General features: G+C 38.8%; 2 non-coding genes across 2 annotated transcripts; both read right to left on the bottom strand.

The window, feature by feature from the left end:
* Positions 1-10955: 10955 nt before the first annotated feature.
* trnaa-agc (transfer RNA alanine (anticodon AGC)) lies at positions 10956-11027 on the bottom strand. Its single transcript has one exon. It is a non-coding gene; the product is annotated as a tRNA-Ala (tRNA).
* A 4321-nt stretch (positions 11028-15348) lies between these two features.
* trnaa-ugc (transfer RNA alanine (anticodon UGC)) lies at positions 15349-15420 on the bottom strand. Its single transcript has one exon. It is a non-coding gene; the product is annotated as a tRNA-Ala (tRNA).
* Positions 15421-26220: the final 10800 nt, after the last annotated feature.

Genomic DNA, 26220 nt, shown 5'->3' with positions numbered 1-26220 from the left:
TATCACTTCGTTACTGTTAGCATCGTTTTGAGTTTAATAGCAATTCTTACGACATCACTGTCAGCATCATTTTTAGGTTACTCGCAACTCTAACCACATGACTGTCAGCATCACTTTGAGGTTATTCGAAACTTTCACTGCATTACTGTTAGCATCATTTTGAGTTCATTAACAATTCTTACTACATCACTGTCGCATCATTTTGAGATCATGAGCAATTCTTCTGACATCACTTTCGCATTTTTTGAGGTTCGTAGCAACTCTTACTACATTACTGTTGCATTATTTTGAGTTTAGTAGCAACTCTTACTACATCACTGTCAGCATCACTTTGAGGTTGTTAGAAACACTTACTACATTATTGTAAGCATCACTGAGTTCATTAGCAATTCTTACGACATCACTGTCGCATCATTTTGAGGTCATTCGCAATTCTTACGACATCACTGTAGCATCATTTTGAGATCATTACCAATTCTTCCGATGTCACTTTCGCATTATTTTGAGGTTCGTAGCAACCCTTACTACATGACTGTCAGCATCACTTTGAGGTTATTCGAAACTTTCACTCCATTACTGTTGGCATCATTTTGAGTTCATTAGCAATTCTTACTAGATCACTGTCGCATCATTTTGAGATCATTAGCAATTCTTAAGACATCACTGTAGCATTATTTTGAGGTTATTAGCAACTCTTACTATATTACTGTCAGCATCATTTTTAGGTTACTCGCAACTCTAACCGCATGAGTGTCAACATCACTTTTAGGTTATTCAAAACTTTCACTACATTACTGTTACCATCATTTTGAGTTCATTAGCAATTCTTCTGAATTCACTGTCGCATTATTTTGATATTCGTAGCAACTCTTACTACATTATTGTTGCATTATTTTAAGGTTCGTACCAACTCTTACTACGTGACTGTCAGCATCACTTTGAGGTTGTTGTAAACACTTTCTACATTACTGTAAGCATCCCTGAGTTTATTAGCAACTCTCACTACATTACTTTTAGCCTCATTTTTAGTTCATTAGCAATTCTTACGACATCACTGTTGCATTATTTTGAGATTGGTATCAATTCTTACTACATCACTGTCGCATCATTTTGAGAGCTTTAGCAATTCTTCCGACATCACTGTCACATTATTTTGAGGTTCGTAGCAACTCTTACTACATGACTGTCAGCATCACTTTGAGGTTGTTCGAAACACTTAGTACATTACTGAAAGCATCACTGAGTTTATTAGTAACCATCACTACATGACTGTTAGCATCATTTTGAGTTCATTAGCAACACTTACTACATGACTGTCAGCATCACTCTGAGGTTTTTCGAAACACTTCCTACATTACTGTAAGCTTCACTGAGTTTATCAACTATCACTACGTCATTGTTAACATCATTTTGTGTTCATTAGCAATTCTTACTACATGACTGTCAACATCATTTTGAGGTTCGTAGCAACTCTTACTACATGACTGTCAGCATCATTTTGAGATCATTAGCAATTCTTCCGACATCACAGTCGCATTATTTTAAGGTTCGTAGCAACTCTAACCACATGACTGTCAGCATCACTTTGAGGTTGTTCGAAACACTTACTACATTACTTTCAGCATCACTGAGTTTATTAGCAACTCTCACTACATTACTGTTAGCATCATTTTGAGTTCATTAGCAATTCTTACGACTTCAATGTAGCATTATTTTGAGGTTTGTAGCAACTCTTACTACATCACTGTAGCATTATTTTGAGGTTTGTAGCAACTCTTACTACATGACTGTCAGCATCACTTTGAGGTTGTTTGAAACACTTACTACATTACTGTAAGCATCACTGAGTTTATTAGCAACTATCACTACGTTACTGTTCGCATGTTTTTGAGTTTAATAGCAGTTCTTAAGACATCACTGTCAGCATCATTTTTAGGTTACTTGCAACTCCAACAGCATGACTGTCAGCATCACTTTGAGGTTATTCGAAACTTTCACTCCATTATTATTCGCATCATTTTGAGTACATTAGCAATTCTTACTACATCACTGTCGCATCATTTTGAGATCATTAGCAATTCTTCCGACATCACTGTCGCATTATTTTGATATTCGTAGCAACTCTTAATACGTTACTGTTGCATTATTTTAAGGTTAGTAGCAACTCTTACTACATGACTGTCAGCATCATTTTGAGATGATTAGCAATTCTTCCGACATCACGGTCGCATTATTTTAAGGTTCGTAGCAACTCTAACCACATGACTGTCAGCATCACTTTGAGGTTGTTCGAAACACTTACTACATTTCTTTCAGCATCACTGAGTTTATTAGCAACTCTCACTACATTACTGTTAGCATCATTTTGAGTACATTAGCAATTCTTACTACATCACTGTCGCATCATTTTGAGATCATTAGCAATTCTTCCGACATCACTGTCGCATTATTTTGAGGTTCGTAGCAACTCTTACGACATCACTGTAGCATTATTTTGAGGTTATTAGCAACTCTTACTACATCACTGTCAGCATCATTTTTAGGTTACTTGCAACTCCAACAGCATGACTGTCAGCATCACTTTGAGGGTATTCGAAACTTTCACTCCATTATTATTCGCATCATTTTGAGTACATTAGCAATTCTTACTACATCACTGTCGCATCATTTTGAGATCATTAGCAATTCTTCCGACATCACTGTCGCATTATTTTGAGGTTCGTAGCAACTCTTACGACATCACTATAGCATTATTTTAAGGTTTGTAGCAACTCTTACTACATGACTGTCAGCATCACTTTGAGGTTATTCGAAACTTTCACTACATTACAGTTAGCATCCTTTTGAGATGATAAGCAATTCTTACGACATCACTGTCGCATCATTTTGAGATCATTACCAATTCTTCTGACATCACTGTCGCATTATTTTGATATTCGTAGCAACTCTTAATACGTTACTGTTGCATTATTTTAAGGTTCGTAGCAACTCTAACCACATGACTGTCAGCATCACTTTGAGGTTGTTCGAAACACTTACTACATTACTTTCAGCATCACTGAGTTTATTAGCAACTCTCACTACATTACTGTTAGCATCATTTTGAGTTCATTAGCAACTCTTACTACATCACTGTAGCATTATTTTGAGGTTTGTAGCAACTCTTACTACATGACTGTCAGCATCACTTTGAGGTTGTTTGAAACACTTACTACATTACTGTAAGCATCACTGAGTTTATTAGCAACTATCACTACGTTACTGTTAGCATCTTTTTGAGTTTAATAGCAGTTCTTAAGACATCACTGTCAGCATCATTTTTAGGTTACTTGCAACTCCAACAGCATGACTGTCAGCATCACTTTGAGGTTATTCGAAACTTTGACTCCATTATTATTCGCATCATTTTGAGTACATTAGCAATTCTTACTACATCACCGTCGCATCATTTTGAGATCATTAGAAATTCTTCCGACATCACTGTCGCATTATTTTGAGGTTCGTAGCAACTCTTACTACATCACTATAGCATTATTTTAAGGTTTGTAGCAACTCTAACCACATGACTGTCAGCATCACTTTGAGGTTATTCGAAACTTTCACTACATTACAGTTAGCATCCTTTTGAGATAATAAGCAATTCTTACGACATCACTGTCGCATCATTTTGAGATCATTACCAATTCTTCTGACATCACTGTCGCATTATTTTGATATTCGTAGCAACTCTTAATACGTTACTGTTGCATTATTTTAAGGTTCGTAGCAACTCTAACCACATGACTGTCAGCATCAATTTGAGGTTGTTCGAAACACTTACTACATTACTTTCAGCATCACTGAGTTTATTAGCAACTCTCACTACATTACTGTTAGCATCATTTTGAGTTCATGAGCAATTCTTACGACTTCACTGTAGCATTATTTTGAGGTTTGTAGCAACTCTTACTACATCACTGTAGCATTATTTTGAGGTTTGTAGCAACTCTTACTACATGACTGTCAGCATCACTTTGAGGTTGTTTGAAACACTTACTACATTACTGTAAGCATCACTGAGTTTATTAGCAACTATCACTACGTTACTGTTAGCATCTTTTTGAGTTTAATAGCAGTTCTTAAGACATCACTGTCAGCATCATTTTTAGGTTATTCGAAACTTTCACTCCATTATTATTCGCATCATTTTGAGTACATTAGCAATTCTTACTACATCACTGTCGCATCATTTTGAGATCATTAGCAATTCTTCCGACATCACTGTCGCATTATTTTGAGGTTCGTAGCAACTCTTACTACATCACTGTAGCATTATTTTGAGGTTATTAGCAACTCTTACTACATTACTGTCAGCATCACTTTGAGGTTATTCGAAACTTTCACTACATTACAGTTAGCATCATTTTGAGATAATTATCAATTCTTCTGACATCACTGTCGCATTATTTTGAGGTTCGTAGCAACTCTTACTACATCACTGTAGCATTATTTTGAGGTTTGTAGCAACTCTTACTACATGACTGTCAGCATCACTTTGAGGTTATTCGAAACTTTACTCCATTACTGTTAGCATCATTTTAGAGTTCATTAGCAATATTTACTACATCACTGTCGCATCATTTTGGGATCATTAGCAATTCTTCCGACATCACTGTCGCATTATTTTAAGGTTCGTAGCAACTCTAACCACATGACTGTCAGCATCACTTTGAGGTTGTTTGAAACACTTACTGCATTACTGTATGCATCACTGAGTTTATTAGCAACTCTCACTACATTACTGTTAGCATCATTTTGAGTTCATGAGCAATTCTTACGACATCACTGTAGCATTATTTTGAGGTTAGTAGCAACTTTTACTACATGACTGTCAGCATCACTTTGAGGTTGTTCGAAACACTGACTACATTACTGTAAGCATCACTGAGTTTTTTAGCAACTATCACTTCGTTACTGTTAGCATCGTTTTGAGTTTAATAGCAATTCTTACGACATCACTGTCAGCATCATTTTTAGGTTACTCGCAACTCTAACCACATGACTGTCAGCATCACTTTGAGGTTATTCGAAACTTTCACTACATTACTGTTAGCATCATTTTGAGTTCATTAACAATTCTTACTACATCACTGTCGCATCATTTTGAGATCATTAGCAATTCTTCTGACATCACTTTCGCATTTTTTGAGGTTCGTAGCAACTCTTACTACATTACTGTTGCATTATTTTGAGTTTAGTAGCAACTCTTACTACATCACTGTCAGCATCACTTTGAGGTTGTTAGAAACACTTACTACATTATTGTAAGCATCACTGAGTTCATTAGCAATTCTTACGACATCACTGTCGCATCATTTTGAGGTCATTCGCAATTCTTACGACATCACTGTAGCATCATTTTGAGATCATTACCAATTCTTCCGATGTCACTTTCGCATTATTTTGAGGTTCGTAGCAACCCTTACTACATGACTTTCAGCATCACTTTGAGGTTATTCGAAACTTTCACTCCATTACTGTTGGCATCATTTTGAGTTCATTAGCAATTCTTACTAGATCACTGTCGCATCATTTTGAGATCATTAGCAATTCTTAAGACATCACTGTAGCATTATTTTGAGGTTATTAGCATCTCTTACTATATTACTGTCAGCATCATTTCTAGGTTACTCGCAACTCTAACCGCATGAGTGTCAACATCACTTTGAGGTTATTCAAAACTTTCACTACATTACTGTTAGCATCATTTTGAGTTCACTAGCAATTCTTCTGACATCACTGTCGCATTATTTTGATATTCGTAGCAACTCTTACTACATTATTGTTGCATTATTTTAAGGTTCGTACCAACTCTTACTACGTGACTGTCAGCATCACTTTGAGGTTGTTGTAAACACTTAATACATTACTGTAAGCATCCCTGAGTTTATTAGCAACTCTCACTACATTACTTTTAGCCTCATTTTTAGTTCATTAGCAATTCTTACGACATCACTGTTGCATTATTTTGAGATTGGTATCAATTCTTACTACATCACTGTCGCATTATTTTGAGGTTCGTAGCAACTCTTACTACATGACTGTCAGCATCACTTTGAGGTTGTTCGAAACACTTACTACATTACTGTAAGCATCACTGAGTTTATTAGCAACTATCACTACATTACCGTCAGTACCATTTTGAGTTTATTAGCAAGTCTTAAGAATATCACTGTCACCTCATTTTGAGATCATTAATAATTCTTCCGACATCACTGTCGCATTATTTTTAGGTTCGTAGCAACTCTTACCACATTACTGTGTCATTATTTTAAGGTTTGTTGCAACCCTTACTACAGTACTATCAGCATCACTGAGTTTATTAGCAACTATCACTCCATTACTGTTAGCATCATTTTGAGTTTATTAGCAATTCTTACTACAGCACTGTCGCATCATTTTGAGATCATTAGCAATTCTTCCCACATCACTGTCGCATTTTTAGGTTTGTATCAACTCTTACTACATTACATTCAGCATCACTGAGTTTATTAGCAACTATCACTACATTACTGTTAGCATCATTTTGAGTTCATTAGCAATTCTTACTACATCACTGTAGCATCATTTGGAGATCATTAGCAATTCTTACGACATCACTGTAGCATCATTTTGAGGTTATTAGCAACTCTTACTACATCACTGTCAGCATCATTTTTAGGTTACTCGCAACTCTAACCACATGACTGTCAACATCACTTTGAGGTTATTCGAAACTTTCACTACATTACTGTTAGCATCATTTTAGATCATTAGCAATTCTTCCGACATCACTGTCGCATTATTTTGAGGTTAGTAGCAACTCTCACTACATGACTGTCGCATTATTTTGAGGTTCGTAGCAACTCTTACTACAATACTGTTGCATTATTTTAAGTTTAGTAGAAACTCTCACTACATCACTGTAGCATCATTTTGAGGTTTGTAGCAACTCTCGCTACATCACTGTAGCGTAATTTTATCCTTGAGATTGGGGACCAATAATTTTATTTTCCATTTTTGGGACATGTACTGTACACAGACACACAGATTTATGAAAGTCACTTTCAGGTGCCTGAAATTCCTTTGGGGACTAAAGTCTAGAAAAGTAATTTGAACATTTGTGTGTACTTTGTTTTGTGATGATAAGATTTACACCGACCAAGTCAGCCATATTGGCACCACAATCCAATTGGCATGTCAATAAACATCTCCCAATAAACCAAGGTCTTCTGTCTAAATGTATGTCACTGAAACATACTGTATTGTATTGCCTCACACTTACAGCATACAAGGATGCATGGCGTGGGTGGAACTGCCTGAATCTCTTCTGCAATGGAAGTTTGGTCAACCGTGTGGAACATTCCTGCACGATCCCCTTTGAGTGGGAAAGTAGCATCAACACAGCACCACGTGGTCCACCAGCAGCTTGGATTTCTGCTCCTTGTCTTGTAGTTCCACTTGACTTCTCCAAGGGAAGAGACTGCAAATAGTCAAGAACTCTGGGAAATTTGGTGGCTGTGGCCTCCTCAAATTCCACATTGATGTGGACACCAGTTCAAATTTTGAAGTGCAGTTATCAACTCTGCACTGAAGTTGTTTCGTTAAAGGATAAATGATTTCCATTGTCCAATGATTATTTTACATTCCAATCCTCTAAAGTGATGGAGTAATACTGTAAATATGTAGAAATTCTCTATTGTTCAAAGTACAGATTCTGTGTTTATACATTGTTGTAGTTTTTATACTTGGAGAAACCAGAATCTAACAGGAAATCACTGTAGAAAGTTGGCTCAGTTTCATAAAGTAACAACTAAATAGCTTCAATTGACAGTGATTGACCTTAAACTTGGCAATTTTAATCACTATGCTTGCTTTTCCACTGTCAAATGAACTTTTTAATGGGAAATTCCTGCTCATAGACTGGTTTGTTTCATACATGAACCAGTAAGAGCCCTGAACTTAGAGAAGAACCTGAAAGGTCCTTGTTCTTCATGTGTTTTTACGTGATGGGCCTTTTTTCCTGCAGTTTAATTCACATTTATCAACAATTAAAGGGCACCTAGAATGAAAATCATTGTTTTTGTGTTTTTGGTGTTTCTTCAACGTCCCCCAGCTGTGGGGAACACACACCAAGTGTGAGGCAGTGTCATAACCTCTGTTTGAAGGATCTCCCCTTTTTTGAATCGCCGTGGGAAAATGGACCAATGCGATTTTGGCTGAAGTGTTACGTCACAGTTCAGTCAGTGCCCCCCCCCCCCCCACTCACACACACCCCTTTGACATATTTCGGGGGGGGGGGGCGATTATGCGAGCGAGCCGAGTGAGTGCAGCGCTCTTGTGTCGCAACTGGAGCCTGCAGCAGCAGCACTGACTGAGCAGATTGATTGAAGGAATGGCCTCGATACAACTGAGACCTTTGTTTTATCTGCGCTGTCTGTCGCTAGCTGGCCTGGCCTGGCTTGAGGGGGAAGGAATCTCGCCAGCCAGGCAGGCTACCAAGGGGCCAGGCCACCAGGAAAACTCCCAGTTGTCCCGACGGTCACCCCGCCGCTGCATATACGGCTGGATCTGCGAATGGGCCGTGGCTACTTGGTATCTTATCTTACGAATGTTGTTGTATGATATGGAATGTTGTCAATTGACAGTAGCCGTCACACTTAGCACTGGCGACAGTTAGCCGAGAAAGTGGGAGTACTTTCTTTTCAGTGACAGTGAGGGCAGCCAATCACCGAGTAGTAGTTAAATGAGGTTGCCAGATAAACAACTGCAACTGATCTCCGTCAACTCATGCACTTGCATAAATAATGAGGTTGCCAGATGAGGTCAGAAACGACCCCAATAGGGACAAATGAGGCATTCTAAACCCAACATGGTAACATAGCGGTTTCAGAGAGCCTTTTAGGAAGCTACTGAGCCATCACAGACCCAACCATTTTTTGTGGGGTTACATATCACACCACAGAACAAGAATGAATACCCCTTCAACCTCTCTATGGCACCTTTAATGTACTGTAATTTAATGAGTTGGGACTGTGAAAGCTGCTGTGTATTTTTACAGTTTATTCCATGTAATTTTGTGGAACAGTTCATCACTGTAATTTGACGGTATTCGTCTGGAAACTCTGCTGCCAGACTTTTTACCGTTTTTTTATAGTTTTTTTTCTTGACAGTGTACACAGAGGTCTCGTGGTTGAGCCGGGGCACACAGAGTCCCGCCCCCACACAGCTGAGAAACGCAGCTCTGAGCAGCTGCCTCAGTCACACAGAAGATAGACGCGTTTCCTGGTTGGCGAGTGCAGACACAACTTCTCTGAGTGCAGGATTCACTTCTCTCATTGCTGTTTGTTCACTGTTGAGGTTTTATTCCTCCACCAACCTGCTTCTGTCTGGAAAGAAACAAATAACTGGAGTGCTGCACATCAACAGACTTGGAGTTTGGACACGGACGAATGAAGTTTGGCTTTTTGTTTCTTCCATCAGATCAGAGCTGATTGGAAAAACAATCAGGTGGTTTTATTAAACCAGCAGTGAGCTGGACTTCAGCCCAGGTCCTCAGTCCCACTGTCAGTTCACTTCAACATGAACGAACAAAATCCAACCCTCACCTGGCCTGGAAATCAATAACAATTACATAACAACTCCTTTATTTCTCTCCTGTTCAGGTCCAGTTGGACTCCATCCATCATCATCTTCCGCTTATTCCTTACTATTAAGGGTCGCGGGGGGGCTGGAGCCTATCCCAGCATCTACGGGCAAGAGGCGGGGTACACCCTGGACAGGTCGCCAGTCCCAGTTGGACTCATTCATCTCTATTTGTTAGGATTTCACTTCATGAGTTCAGAAGCATCTTCACATGAGATGCTGGTTCCTCAAATTGATTGATCGTTGAATTCTGTGTTTGATGTCTGAATTCTGTCTTTGATCTCTGGGTTCTGTGCATTGAATTCCTGCTCCAGTCTTTGATCTCTGACTGATTCTAAACTCATCAAAGGATCACATCAGCATCTTGGTCCAGACTCCAGATGGTGATTTTACCAAGTGCACCACAGTCCTTGTTGCTGTCTGCTGTTGGGTCACAGCAAAGTAAGGAAACAGCCTGACGGTCCTCAGGAGGAAATTCAACAACCTCCAAAGATGGAGGTGAATCTAGACCCTCTCATGTTGGCCATCCTTGATGAACTTGGGCGGTACTCTGGTGCAGGGATGAGGTCATGGAGCTGATCTGGGAGCAGTCCTGATATTAAATGCTGTGATGAAGGACAGTGTGGAGGCAAAATGGACAAAATGTGTCAACATCAAATAAAGTTGTAAACCTGTTTGAAGTCTTATTTTGTGTTTGATGGACATTTTTAAAATCACTAATGATTTTTTTGACTGAACGTCCTGGATCCTGTGGTGCCTGATGAGGAGACAACTTGAGTACAGAGTTGGAGAAGAGGGTTTTTGGAGGGGAGATGATTTTTGCAGTGCTACAAGTCAATAAAATGTCATCATTTTTCAAAATGTCCTCACTAAGATGGTTATTAATTCTCTCTCTCCCTCATTCTCAGCTGCTACAGCCTTCAAAGAAAACCTTTGACTGGTGGATCTAACAAAGATCAGATGTTGTCTCCTCTAGAACATCAACAGCTTAACGTTGTGGGCAGGACTCCTACCTGAGCAGGGAGACCCCAATGGATTTCTAGTCCTGATAGGGAGAGGGAGCCTCCTGGGTCACGGAGTGGGGAACCTGATAGGGAGTGGGATGACCCGCCCATTGTGGGTGATTGACAGGGCAGGTTTGATCTATGTTTTCATTTTCAAAAGTAATTTTGAATATTTGTGGACAGTTAGCCCAACTTGAACATGGAGAAGATGTCTTCTGATAGTGAATCGACTGTTGTCACATTTAAGGATCACTTTAGCTGACAAGATGAAGGCTACACAGGTCCAGCTGGAGATGCCAGGGATTGAACCCAGGGCCTCATACATGCTCAGCATGCGCTCTACCACTGAGCTACACCCCCTCTGGTAGAGTCACTGTTTAACTGATGCAGGAACACAAACACAGACACAACATTTATTTTCTTCATTTTAGGGATGTCTGTGTAGGTTCTCATTCATCCAGGTCATCGTAGATCGAAGCGAAGTAAAATCTGGTCAAATGGACGTAAGTTTATCTTGAAGACGTTTCACCTCTCATCCGAGAGGCTTCTTCAGTTCTAGTGAAGAGTGTGGAAACTCCAGCTTATAAACCTATGTGGGAGTGGTCAGTGCTAATGTGGTGGAAACGACCCTCCCGAGACTCACCTGGCCTCCCCAAACGACAGTCGTTGTGAGGTGTCAGGGAGTTTCAGGGGTGGTCGTTAGGGAGTTTCACCGACCACTCAGATGCTAATGGACTGTGCTGGCAGCAGCAACTCAGTCGCGTTTTAAGGTCTCATATGTGTGAATGTCACTGAGAAGAGAACTGATCTTGTCCTGGTAGTCAGTTGTGTCAAGGACCACCATGCATCTTCCTTTGTCAGCCGGAAGGATGGTGATGTTCTCATCTTTGCTCAGTGCATTCAAGGCCTTCCTTTCCTGGACCAAGAGGTTGGCAGAGGGGACCTTCGCTTCGGAGAGGGCCGCTGTGACCTTGAGTCGTAGTTCATCTGCTTTTGTGGTGGAGAGGTTGTTCTTCTTGATGGCAGATTCTGTGGCAGTGATGAGGTCCACCGTCGGGAGATGTTTCGGGGTGACAGCAAAGTTCATTCCTTTGGCAAGGACGCGTTTCTCAGGACTGGTGAGCTCCCTGTTGGATAAGTTCCTTATCCACCTGTCCTGTGAGTCCGCTGGGGTTGGGCCTTCTGCTTCTCGTTCCCGGTCGAGGCGAGACTGGAGGCGAGCGAAAGTCCTTTTCTGCCTCTCCTTGCTCTTCTGATGTTGAGATAGTTGGGCTGTCCCAACGAAGGAGGTGACCTTGTCCAAGATGGCGGGTGGCAAAAATGGCGATAACTCTTGATTAAGGTGATCTAGCTTGGTCTTTAGTCCCTCGATGGTGAAATGGACCTGTCTCACTCTCTCGTTGAGAAGCTGATTTTGTGCCCGTTCCAAAATCTTGCTGGCCCTGTGGCCCCTCACGGTGGATCCAAGTAGTAGGCTAGTGGGAATGAGGTTGTATTGGCGGCATCGGAGGTTGGAACGTAGATGGTTCCTGTAGTCTGCGATTTTCCTTGCAGTCCTTTCGCATTCCCGCACCACACTAAGGATGTCCTTCCCATAGTGTTCGGCAAGATGTCTGTGTAGGTTCTCATTCATCCAGGTCATCGTAGATCGAAGCGAAGTAAAATCTGGTCAACTGGACGTAACTGAGCCTGTGATCTCAAAGGCTCTGTGATCTCTGTCATTTCACTGTGATGTCAGCCCTCACAGTCTGAAGGCGTGTTCACATCAATCGTGACACAAATTTTCGTGCAACAAGTTCACATGTAAAGTCCATGTAGAGAGCTGAACTGGTGTGTGTACTCGCCGGCAACGTGAGTGACGCGTATTCATGCATTTGAAAGTATTCAACTTTTGTGACAAATTCTCATGACAAGGAGTCCAGAGAGCCTGTCAGCGTTGAGATTCCCCTGGCGTCAGGGAAGTCATGTCAACGGTCCTGGAGCCTGGAGTTGGTGTTGGACCTTGATATCCTGGCACCGATCCTCACAAACAGGTCATCAAACAGGAACCTCGTCAGCCTGAAGTAGCGCTGGAAACGGCCGTCGTCCAGGCGCAGTTCTTGGAGAAAGAGAGTTAAGAAGTTTAGAGGTCCAAGAAGCTTCTTCAGTTCAAAACTTGCCTTTAACCTTCAGTCTAACGCTGTTCCAGCATTGGATGAAAGAGACTGGTGCTCTCATCTTCTTCAACACTGACTTGTTCTACCAGGACAAGAGAATCTGAGCTTGGATGTCATTTAGCAGTCAAAGGCTTGTTAAACTGGTCAACATCAGCTGGTGTTCACTCTGATGATGTAGCGATGGTCTGGATTCTTCCTTCTGGAGCACCAAGCTGCTGGGAAGAAGCCTGATGATGTCAGAGTTGTGTTCAGTGGCTCCTGCTGGGTCCATTTCTGACAAATGGGCTCCAAAGAGTTCAGCTGTTTAAAAGGCTCAGAGAAAGCAGCACATCATGGTGGTCAGGAGACGAGGTGGCCGAGTGGTTAAGGTGATGGACTGCTGATCCATTGAGCTCTGCAGGCGTGGGTTCCAATCCCATCCTCGTCGTAGGAGACTTTGGTTTCTGCTCCTAGATTCTGGAACGACTCTGAAGTGTGAGGCTTTGCAAGAGGAGATCCTGCAGCACCAGAGAGCTGCAGTTCCAGGACCCCACAGCACCACCTACTGAATTGGATGATAAAATGCAGTCCTGGGGCTCTAGTTTGGTGACAGCGCCACCTATCGAATTAGATGATCTCAAAATACTACTTTGTAACGATAGTTTTAAAGGTTTATTCCACCAAAATACTACTTCCTGTCCTTTAGTTTCTAACTACTGTATAAAAGGATTATTTTCCTTTTATACCTAATTTCCAATTCCTCCAAAATACTTTCTAATTTATAGTTTTAAAGGTTCATTCCACCAAAATACTTTCTAATTTATAGTTTTAAAGGTTCATTCCACCAAAATACTTTCTAATTTATAGTTTTAAAGGTTCATTCCACCAAAATACTTTCTAATTTATAGTTTTAAAGGTTCGTTCCACCAAAATACTTTCTAATTTATAGTTTTAAAGGTTCGTTCCACCAAAATACTTTCTAATTTATAGTTTTAAAGGTTCGTTCCACCAAAATACTTTCTAATTTATAGTTTTAAAGGTTCGTTCCACCAAAATACTTTCTAATTTATAGTTTTAAAGGTTCGTTCCACCAAAATACTTTATAATTTATAGTTTTAAAGGTTCATTCCACCAAAATACTTTCTAATTTATAGTTTTAAAGGTTCATTCCACCAAAATACTTTCTAATTTATAGTTTTAAAGGTTCGTTCCACCAAAATACTTTCTAATTTATAGTTTTAAAGGTTCATTCAGTTGAGGGCTCCTGGTTCTGTGTGAGGGGTTGAGGGTCGATATGGGATGATGAGGAAGATTTCATGTCACGATGGTCCTGCTAAAGTAACTGAGAGTCATGACATCAAACAATGTCATCAAAATATGCTTGAACTCTTAAAATGGCAATAAAATCTACGGAATCATTTTACCACAAACACTTTTATAGTGTTTTTGTGAGCATCATTTTTCACACATTATAACATAAACTTTAAAAAGGGTCCATTCACTAACACTCTTACTTGAAGGTAGTCACTGATATCAGTAAATAGCTGATAAAGATTTGTGTTCATGTTTTAGTTCTCTACTCTGACCTGTGCTGAGACACTGGACCAGAGAGGAAGACCTGCTCAGCCTCCTGCATGGACCAATTCTGCAGCTCAGTGATGACGACGAGGGATTCAGCATTGAGTTCATTTTAAACTTTTTGGAGGAAACAACTGTAAATTAACCAGCAGTTACTGGTGATGCTTCACAGTTTCCAAGCTCAAACGGCCTCCTGCTTGTTGGACTCACAATTTCCAAAAAATGTAGACATCAAAAGTCAAATCATGTTTTTGTTTGGTTTTGTGTTGTTTTGTTTTTTACTGGAGGAAAACTTCAAATTGTGATGATGTGTCTGACTTAGAAACTGAACCCCCAAAAATCAAAAAGTCTCCTTCTTCTGTGCCGTGATCTCTGAGCTGATCATGATTGATCTCATCAATAATCCTTGGCAGCCGACCAGTCACACACAGCCCCCCCACACACACACACACTGAGACATGCAGCAGCTCACAGTAACTGCCTCAGTCACACAGCAGATAGACTCCTTTCTATAACAAGATAAGCAGTAGAAATGGATGGAAGTGATGATGAACTGATGAACAGGTGATTTGTCCAAAAGTCAACATCAGATTCATTTCCAATCTGTGGAAGCAGTTTCATCTTGAGGTTCCAGGTAAGAACAGCCAGCTGTGGGCTGACACACATCTCTTCAGGAGCACTTCTATGCTCCAAACTTGCCAGGTTGAATTGTGTCTGTATTCTGAGGGCAGCAGGAGGACGGAGGAGTGAGGACACACACATTTGGACCTGAGAGCAGCTGTGTGTGGGATTTCCCCAGCAAAGATAAAACCAGCTCCTTCATGCTGGCTATGAAGGCTCACAGTCACACTGACCCTGCTACAAATACTTTGAGATGCAACAGACTGGTTTCTCTTCTGGTACTTGGTTATCAACTGTTGTCACATTTATGGATCAATTTAGCCTCATGAAGGCTCCAAAGGACCAGCTGGAGATGCCGGGGATTGAACCCAGGTCCTCATACATGCAAAGCATGCGCTCTACCACTGAGCTACATCCCCTCTGTCAGAGTCACTGTTTAACTGATGCAGCAACACAAACACAGACACAACATTTTTAAAATTATTATTCTTCATTTTAGGGAAAAAAGGAAGTCAGCCTGTGATCTCAAAGGCTCTGTGATCTCAGTAGTTTCACTGTGATGTCAGCCCACACAACCTTAGACCACAGAGGCAAGTCAGGCTCCAGGAAGCTGAGGCTGCTCTGTTCTCAGTCCAGTCCAGAGTGAAGGTTTCCCTCTCAGAAGCTTTCCAATCCAGCCCAGATCCTCTCTGACTAGCAGGAGTCTTTGACGAATAAATAATCATGATATTGAACGTCTGCTCATCCTCAGAATGAAGTAAAAGTATTTGCGTTCCTAAAAAATTCTCCAGATGCTAACATCAATTATTAACATTGATTGACAGCTCTAAACTGAGCCACCATCACAAAACAGTTGCAACTGAAATATTTAGAAATATTTCAAGGAAGCAGCAGGCCCTCATCCGCCTGAGGTATATCAGGTGGAGGGAATTGAATTCGGAATTGAATATGAATTCGGAAGAGTTGATAATGAACTTAAAATGATGCTAACAGTAATGTATTGATACTTGCTAATCAACTCAGTGATGCTTGCAGTAATGTAGTAAGAGTTTCGAATAAACTCAAAGTGATGCTGACAGTCATGAAGTAAGAGTTGCTAATTAACTAAATTTAATGCTACAGTGATGTCGTGAGAATTGCTCAACAACTCAAAATGATGCTAACAGTAATGGAGTGATAGTTGCTAAAAAATTCAAAGTGATGCTGACAGTCATGTAGTAAGAGTTGCTACGAACCTCCAAATAATGCGACAGTGATGTCAGAAGAATTGCTAAAGATCTGAAAATGATGCGACAGTGATTTAGCAAGAATTGCTAATGAACTCAAAATGATGCTAAAAGTAATGGATTGAACGTTTCGAATAACCTCAAAGTGATGCTGAAAGTCATGTACTAAGAGTTGCTACGAATCTCAAAATAATGCGACAGTAATGTAGAAAAAGTTGCTACGAACCTCAAAATATTGCGACAGTGATGTTGGAAGAATTGTTAATGAACTCAAGATGATGCTAACAGTAATGGAGTGATAGTTGCTAATAAACTCAGTGATGCTTACAGTAATGTAGTAAGAGTTTCGAACAACCTCAAAGTGATGCTGACAGTCATTTAGTAAGAGTTGCTAATGAACTCAATTCAATGCAACAGTGATGTCGTGAGAATTGCTCATAAACTCAAAATGATGCTAACACTAATGATGCTATGACAGTGATGTCGTGAGAATTGCTCATAAACTCAAAATGATGCTAACACTAATTTAGTGATAGTTGCAAATTAACTCAAAGTGATGCTGACAGTAATGTAGTAAGAGTTGCTACGAACCTCAAAATATTTCGACAGTGATGTCAGAAGAATTGCTAATGAACTCAAAATGATGCTAACAGTAATTTAGTGATAGTTGCTAATAAACTCAGTGATGCTTACAGTCATGTAGTAAGAGTTGCTACGAACCTCAAAATAATGCGACAGTGTTTTCGGAAGAATTGCGAATGATCTCAAAATGATGCGACAGTGATTTAGTAAGAATTGCTAATGAACTCAAAATGATGCGAACAGCAATGGAGTGAAAGTTTCGAATAACCTCAAAGTGATGCTGACAATCATGTAGTAAGAGTTGCTACTAACCTCAAAATATTGCGACAGTGATGTCAGAAGAATTGGTAATGATCGCAAAATGATGCTAAAAGTAATAGAGTGAACGTTTCGAATAATGTAGAATTATTATTATTATTAATTATTATTAATTATTATTATAATGTACAATAATGTAGTAAGAGTTGCTTTGAACCTCAATATAATGCGACAGTGATGTCAGATGAATTGGTCATGATATCAAACTGATGGGACAGTGATGTCGTAAGAATTGCTAATGAACTCAACATGATGCTAAAGGTAATGTAGTGATAGTTGCTAATCAAGTCAGTGATGCTTACAGTAATGTAGTAAGTGTTTCGAAAAACCTCAAAGTGATGCTGACAGTCATTTAGTAAGAGTTGCTAATGAACTCAATTCAATGCGACAGTGATGTCGTGAGAATTGCTCATGAACTCAAAATGATGCAAACAGTAATGGAGTGATAGTTGCTAATAAACTCAAAGTGATGCTGACAGTAATGTAGTAAGAGTTGCTACGAACCTTAAAATAATGCAACAATAATGTAGTAAGAGTTGCTACGAACCTCAAAATGATGCGACAGTGATGTAGTAAGAATTGCTAATGAACTCAAAATGATGCTAACAGTAATGGAGTGAAAGTTTCGAATAACCTCAAAGTGATGCTGACAGTCATGTAGTAAGAGTTGCTACGAACCTCAAAATAATGTGACAGTGATATCAGAAGAATTGCTAATGATCTCAAAATACTGCGACAGTGATGTCGGAAGAATTGCTAATGAACTCAAAATGATGCTAACAGTAATGTAGTGATAGTTGCTAATCAACTCAATGATGCTTACAGTAATGTAGTAAGTGTTTCGAAAAAACCTCAAAGTGATGCTGACGGTCATGGAGTAAGAGTTGCTAGGAACCTCAATATAATGCGACAGTAATGTAGTAAAAGTTGCTACGAACCTCAAAATATTGCGAAAGTGATGTCGGAAGAATTGCTAATGAACTCAAGATGATGCTAACAATAATGTAGTAATAGTTGCTAAGAAACTCAGTGATGCTTACAGTAATGTAGTAAGAGTTTCGAACAACCTTAAAGTGATGCTGACAGTCATTTAGTAAGAGTTGCTAATGAACTCAATTTAATGCTACAGTGATGTCATGAGAATTGCTCATGAACTCAAAATGATGCTAACAGTAATGTAGTGATAGTTGCTAATAAACTCAAAGTGATGCTGACAGTAACGTAGTAAGAGTTGCTACGAACCTTAAAATAATTCAACAATAATGTAGTAAGAGTTGCTACGAACCTCAAAATATTGCGACAGTGATGTCGGAAGAACTGCTAATGATCTCAAAATGATGCTAACAGTAATGTAGTAAGAATTGCTAATGAACTTAAAATGATGCTAACAGTAATGTAGTGATAGTTGCTAAGAAACTCAGTGATGCTTACAGTAATGTAGTAAGAGTTTCGAACAACCTCAAAGTGATGCTGACAGCCATGTAGTAAAAGTTGCTACGAACCTCAAAATAATGTGACAGTGATGTCAGAAGAATTGCTAAAGATCTCAAAATGATGCGACAGTGATTTAGTAAGAATTGCGAATGAACTCAAAATGATGCTAACAGTAATGGAGTGAACGTTTCGAATAACCTCAAAGTGATGCTGACAGTCATGTACTAAGAGTTGCTAATGAACTCAATTCAATGCTACAGTGATGTCGTGAGAATTGCTCATGAACTCAAAATGATGCTAAATGTAATGTAGTGATAGTTGCTAAAAAACTCAAAGTGATGCTGACAGCAATGTAGTAAGAGTTGCTACGAACCTTAAAATAATGCAACAATAATGTAGTAAGAGTTGCTATGAACCTCAAAATATTGCGACAGTGATGTCGGAAGAACTGCTAATGATCTCAAAATGATGCTAACAGTAATGTAGTAAGAATTGCTAATGAACTTAAAATGATGCTAAAAGTAACGTAGTGATAGTTGCTAAGAAACTCAGTGATGCTTACAGTAATGTAGTAAGAGTTTCGAACAACCTCAAAGTGATGCTGACAGTCATTGAGTAAGAGTTGCTAATGAACTCAATTCAATGCTACAGTGATGTCGTGAGAATTGCTCATGAACTCAAAATGATGCTAACAGTAATGTAGTGATAGTTGCTAATAAACTCAAAGTGATGCTGACAGTAATGTAGTAAGAGTTGCTACGAACCTTTAAATAATGCAACAATAATGTAGTGAGAGTTGCTTCCAAACTCAAAATAATGTGACAGTGATGTCAGAAGAATTGCTAATGATCTCAAAATGATGCGACAGTGATTTAGTAAGAATTGCTAATGAACTCAAAATGATGCTAACAGTAATGGAGTGAACGTTTCGAATAACCTCAAAGTGATACTGACAGTCATGTAGTAAGAGTTGCTACGAACCTCAAAATAATGCGAGAGTAATGTAGTAAAAGTTGCTACGAACCTCAAAATATTGCGACAGTGATGTCGGAAGAATTGCTAATGAACTGAAAATGATGCTAACAGTAATGTAGTGATAGTTGCTACGAACCTCAATATAATGCGACAGTAATGTAGTAAAAGTCGCTACGAACCTCAAAATATTGCGACAGTGATGTCGGAAGAATTGCTCATGAACTTAAAATGATGCTAACAGTAATGTAGTGATAGTTGCTAATCAAGTCAGTGATGCTTACAGTAATGTAGTAAGTGTTTCGAATAACCTCAAAAGTGATGGTGACAGTCATGAAGGAAGAGTTGCTACGAACCTCAAAATAATGCGACAGTGATGTCAGAAGAATTGCTAAAGATCTCAAAATGATGCGAAAGTGATTTAGTAAGAATTGCTCATGAACTCAAAATGATGCTAACAGTAATGGAGTGAACGTTTCGAATAACCTCAAAGTGATGCTGACAGTCATGTACTAAGAGTTGCTGCGAACCTCAAAATATTGCGACAGTGATGTCGGAAGAATTGCTAATGAACTCAAAATGATGCTAACAGTAATGTAGTGATAGTTGCTAATCAAGTCAGTGATGCTTACAGTAATGTAGTAAGTGTTTCGAACAACCTCAAAATAATGCGACAGTAATGTAGTAAAAGTTGCTACAAACCTCAAAATATTGCGACAGTGATGTCGGAAGAATTGCTAATGAACTCAAAATGATGCTAACAGTAATGGAGTGAAACTTTCGAAAAACCTCAAAGTGATGCTGACAGTCATGTAGTAAGTGTTTCTACGAAACTCAAAATAATGCGACAGTGATGTCGGAAGAATTGCTCATGAACTCAAGATGATGCTAACAGTAATGTAGTGATAGTTGCTAAGAAACTCAGTGATGCTTAAAGTAATGTAGTAAGAGTTTTGAACAAACTCAAAGTGATGCTGACAGTCATTTAGGAAGAGTTGCTAATGAACTCAATTTAATGCTACAGTGATGTCGTGAGAATTGCTCAACAACTCAAAATGATGCTAACAGTAATGAAGTGATAGTTGCTAATAAACTCAAAGTGATGCTGACAATAATGTAGTAAGAGTTGCTACGAACCTCAAAATATTGCGACAGTGATGTCGGAAGAATTGCTAATGAACTCAAGATGATGCGACAGTGATGTAGTAAGAATTGCTAATGAACTCAAAATGATGCTAACAGTAATGGAGTGAAACTTTCGAATAACCTCAAAGTGATGCTCACAGTCATGTAGTAAGTGTTGCTACGAACCTCAAAATAATGCGACAGTAATGTAGTAAAAGTTGCTGCGAACCTCAAAATATTGCGACAGTGATGTCGGAAGAATTGCTAATGAACTCAAAGTGATGCTAACAGTAATGTAGTGATAGTTGCTAATCAACTCAGTGATGCTTACAGTAATGTAGTAAGTGTTTCGAATAACCTCAAAGTGATGCTGAATGTCATGTACTAAGAGTTGCTACGAACCTCAAAATAATGCGACAGTAATGTAGGAAAAGTTGCTACGAACCTCAAAATATTGCGACAGTGATGTCGGAAGAATTGCTCATGAACTTAAAATGATGCTAACAGTAATGTAGTGGTAGTTGCTAATCAAGTCAGTGATGCTTCCAGTAATGTAGTAAGTGTTTCGAACAACCTCAAAGTGATGCTGACAGTCATATAGTAAGAGTTGCTATGAACCTCAAAATAATGCGACAGTGATGTCGGAAGAACTGCTTAAGATCTCAAAATGATGTGACAGTGATGTCGGCAGAAATGCTAATGAACTTAAAATGATGCTAACAGTAATGTAGTGGTAGTTGCTAATCAAGTCAGTGATGCTTACAGTAATGTAGTAAGTGTTTCGAATAACCTCAAAGTGATGGCGACAGTCATGTAGGAAGAGTTGCTACGAACCTCAAAATGATGCGACAGTAATGTAGTAAGAGTTGCTACGAACCTCAAAATAATGCGACAGTGATGTCAGAAGAATTGCTAAAGATCTCAAAATGATGCGACAGTGATTTAGTAAGAATTGCTCATGAACTCAAAATGATGCTAACAGTAATGGAGTGAACGTTTCGAATAACCTCAAAGTGATGCTGACAGTCTTGTACTAAGACTTGCTACGAACCTCAAAATAATGCGACAGTGATGTCGGAAGAATTGCTAATTAACTCAAGATGATGCTAAAAGTAATGTAGTAAGAGTTTCAAACACCCTCAAAGTGATGCTGACAGTCATTTAGTAAGAGTTGCTAATGAACTCAATTCAATGCAACAGTGATGTCGTGAGAATTGCTCATAAACTCAAAATGATGCTAACAGTAATGTAGTGATAGTTGCTAAAAAACTCAAAGTGATGCTGACAGTCATGTAGTAAGAGTTGCTACGAACCTCAAAATAATGTGACAGTGATGTCAGAAGAATTGCTAATGATCTCAATATGATGCGACAGTGATTTAGTAAGAATTGCTAATAAACTCAAAATGATGCTCACAGTAATGGAGTGAACGTTTCGAATAACCTCAAAGTGATGCTAACAGTCATGTAGTAAGTGTTGCTACGAACCTTAAAATAATGCAACATTAATGTAGTAAGAATTGCTACAAACCTCAAAATAATGCGAAAGTAATGTAGTAAAAGTTGCTACGAACCTCAAAATATTGCGACACTGATGTCGGAAGAATTGCTAATGAACTCAAGATGATGCTAACAGTAATGTAGTGGTAGTTGCTAATCAAGTCAGTGATGCTTACAGTAATGTAGTAAGTGTTTCGAACAACCTCAAAGTGATGCTGACAGTCATGTAGTAAGACTTGCTACGAACCTCAAAATAATGCGACAGTGATGTCGGAAGAATTGCTAATGATCTCAAAATGATGCGACAGTGATGTCGGAAGAATTGCTCATGAACTTAAAATGATGCGAAAGTAATGTAGTGGTAGTTGCTAATCAAGTCAGTGATGCTTACAGTAATGTAGTAAGTGTTTCGAACAACCTCAAAGTGATGCTGACAGTCATGTAGTAAGACTTGCTACGAACCTCAAAATAATGCGGAAGTGATGTCGGAAGAATTGCTAATGAACTCAAGATGATGCTAACAGTAATGTAGTAAGAGTTTCGAACACCCTCAAAGTGATGCTGACAGTCATTTAGTAAGAGTTGCTAATGAACTCAATTCAATGCTGCAGTGATGACGTGAGAATTGCTCATAAACTCAAAATGATGCTAACAGTAATGTAGTGATAGTTGCTAAAAAACTCAAAGTGATGCTGACAGTAATGTAGCAAGAGTTGCTCTGAACCTCAAAATAATGTGACAGTGATGTCAGAAGAATTGCTAATGATCTAAAAATGATGCGACAGTGATTTAGTAAGAATTGCTAATGAACTCAAAATGATGCTAACAGTAATGGAGTGAACGTTTCGAATAACCTCAAAGTGATGCTGACAGTCATGTACTAAGAGTTGCTACGAACCTCGAAATAATGCGACAGTAATGTAGTAAAAGTTGCTACGAACCTCAAAATATTGCGACAGTGATGTCGGAAGAATTGCTAATGAACTGAAAATGATGCTAACAGTAATGTAGTGATAGTTGCTACGAACCTCAATATAATGCGACAGTAATGTAGTAAAAGTCGCTACGAACCTCAAAATATTGTGACAGTGATGTCGGAAGAATTGCTCATGAACTTAAAATGAAAAGACAGTAATGTAGCGGTAGTTGCTAATCAAGTCAGTGATGCTTACAGTAATGTAGTAAGTGTTTCGAATAACCTCAAAGTGATGGTGACAGTCATGTACTAAGAGTTGCAACAAACCTCAAAATAATGCGACAGTAATGTAGTAAATGTTGCTACGAACCTCAAAATAATGCGACAGTGATGTCAGAAGAATTGCTAAAGATCTCAAAATGATGCGAAAGTGATGTAGTAAGAATTGCTAATGAACTCAAAATGATGCTAACAGTAATGGAGTGAAACTTTCGAATAACCTCAAAGTGATGCTTACAGTCATGTAGTAAGTGTTGCTACGAACCTCAAAATAATGCGACAGTAATGTAGTAAATGTTGCTAAGAACCTCAAAATATTGCGACAGTGATGTCGGAAGAACTGCTAATGAACTCAAGATGATGCTAACAGTAATGTAGTGGTAGTTGCTAATCAAGTCAGTGATGCTTACAGTAATGTAGTAAGTGTTTCGAACAACCTCAAAGTGATGCTGACAGTCATGTAGTAAGACTTGCTACGAACCTCAAAATAATGCGACAGTGATGTCGGAAGAATTGCTAATTAACTCAAGATGATGCTAAAAGTAATGTAGTAAGAGTTTCAAACACCCTCAAAGTGATGCTGACAGTCATTTAGTAAGAGTTGCTAATGAACTCAATTCAATGCAACAGTGATGTCGTGAGAATTGCTCATAAACTCAAAATGATGCTAACAGTAATGTAGTGATAGTTGCTAAAAAACTCAAAGTGATGCTGACAGTAATGTAGTAAGAGTTGCTACGAACCTCAAAATAATGTGACAGTGATGTCAGAAGAATTGCTAATGATCTCAATATGATGCGACAGTGATTTAGTCAGAATTGCTAATGAACTCAAAATGATGGTAACAGTAATGGAGTGAAACTTTCGAATAACCTCAAAGTGATGCTTACAGTCATGTAGTAAGTGTTGCTACGAACCTTAAAATAATGCAACATTAATGTAGTAAGAGTTGCTACAAACCTCAAAATAATGCGAAAGTAATGTAGTAAAAGTTGCTACGAACCTCAAAATATTGCGACACTGATGTCGGAAGAATTGCTAATGAACTCAAGATGATGCTAACAGTAATGTAGTGATAGTTGCTAAGAAACTCAGTGATGCTTACAGTAATGCAGTAAGAGTTTAGAACAACCTCAAAGTGATGCTGACAGTAATGTAGTAAGAGTTGCTACGAACCTCAAAATCATGCGACAGTGATGTCAGAAGAATTGCTAAAGATCTCAAAATGATGCGACAGTGATGTAAGAAGAATTGCTAATGAACTCAAAATGATGCAAACAGTAATGGAGTGAAACTTTCGAATAACCTCAAAGTGATGCTGACAGTCATGTGGTAAGTGTTGGTACGAACCTCAAAATAATGCGACAGTAATGTAGTAAACGTTGCTACGAACCTCAAAATATTGCGACAGTGATGTCGGAAGAATTGCTAATGAACTCAAGATGATGCTAACAGTAATGTAGTGGTAGTTGCTAATCAAGTCAGTGATGCTTACAGTAATGTAGTAAGTGTTTCGAACAACCTCAAAGTGATGCTGACAGTCATGTAGTAAGACTTGCTACGAACCTCAAAATAATGCGACAGTAATGTAGTAAGAGTTGCTACGAACCTCAAAATAATGCGACAGTGATGTCAGAAGAATTGCTAAAGATCTCAAAATGATGCGACAGTGATGTAGTAAGAATTGCTAATGAACTCAAAATGATGCTAACAGTAATGGAGTGAAACTTTCGAATAACCTCAAAGTGATGCTTACAGTCATGTAGTAAGTGTTGCTACGAACCTCAAAATAATGCGACAGTAATGTAGTAAATGTTGCTACGAACCTCAAAATATTGCGACAGTGATGTCGGAAGAATTGCTAATGAACTCAAAATGATGCTAACAGTAATGTAGTGATAGTTGCTAATCAACTCAGTGATGCTTACAGTAATGTAATAAGTGTTTCGAATAACCTCAAAGTGATGCTGACAGTCATGTAGTAAGACTTGCTACGAACCTCAAAATAATGCGGCAGTGATGTCGGAAGAATTGCTAATGAACTCAAGATGATGCTAACAGTAATGTAGTAAGAGTTTCGAACACCCTCAAAGTGATGCTGACAGTCATTTAGTAAGAGTTGCTAATGAACTCAATTCAATGCTGCAGTGATGTCGTGAGAATTGCTCATAAACTCAAAATGATGCTAACAGTAATGTAGTGATAGTTGCTAAAAAACTCAAAGTGATGCTGACAGTAATGTAGCAAGAGTTGCTCTGAACCTCAAAATAATGTGACAGTGATGTCAGAAGAATTGCTAATGATCTAAAAATGATGCGACAGTGATTTAGTAAGAATTGCTAATGAACTCAAAATGATGCTAACAGTAATGGAGTGAACGTTTCGAATAACCTCAAAGTGATGCTGACAGTCATGTAGTAAGTGTTGCTACGAACCTCAAAATAATGCGACAGTAATGTAGTAAGAGTTGCTACGAACCTCAAAATATTGCGACAGTGATGTCGGAAGAATTGCTCATGAACTTAAAATGATGCTAACAGTAATGTAGTGGTAGTTGCTAATCAAGTCAGTGATGCTTACAGTAATGTAGTAAGTGTTTCGAACAACCTCAAAGTGATGCCGACAGTCATATAGTAAGAGTTGCTATGAACCTCAAAATAATGCGACAGTGATGTCGGAAGAACTGCTTAAGATCTCAAAATGATGCGACAGTGATGTCGGCAGAAATGCTAATGGACTTAAAATGATGCTAACAGTAATGTAGTGGTAGTTGCTAATCAAGTCAGTGATGCTTACAGTAATGTAGTAAGTGTTTCGAATAACCTCAAAGTGATGGCGAAAGTCATGTAGGAAGAGTTGCTACGAACC

Source organism: Aulostomus chinensis, chromosome 1 (assembly GCF_037954235.1).
Source record: "Aulostomus chinensis isolate RoL2024-O1b breed Wild chromosome 1, RoL_Achi_v1.0, whole genome shotgun sequence".
NCBI classification, from domain to species: domain Eukaryota; kingdom Metazoa; phylum Chordata; class Actinopteri; order Syngnathiformes; family Aulostomidae; genus Aulostomus; species Aulostomus chinensis.
The sequence above is the reverse complement of the archived record's forward strand: the minus strand, read 5'-3'. Positions and strand labels throughout refer to the sequence as shown.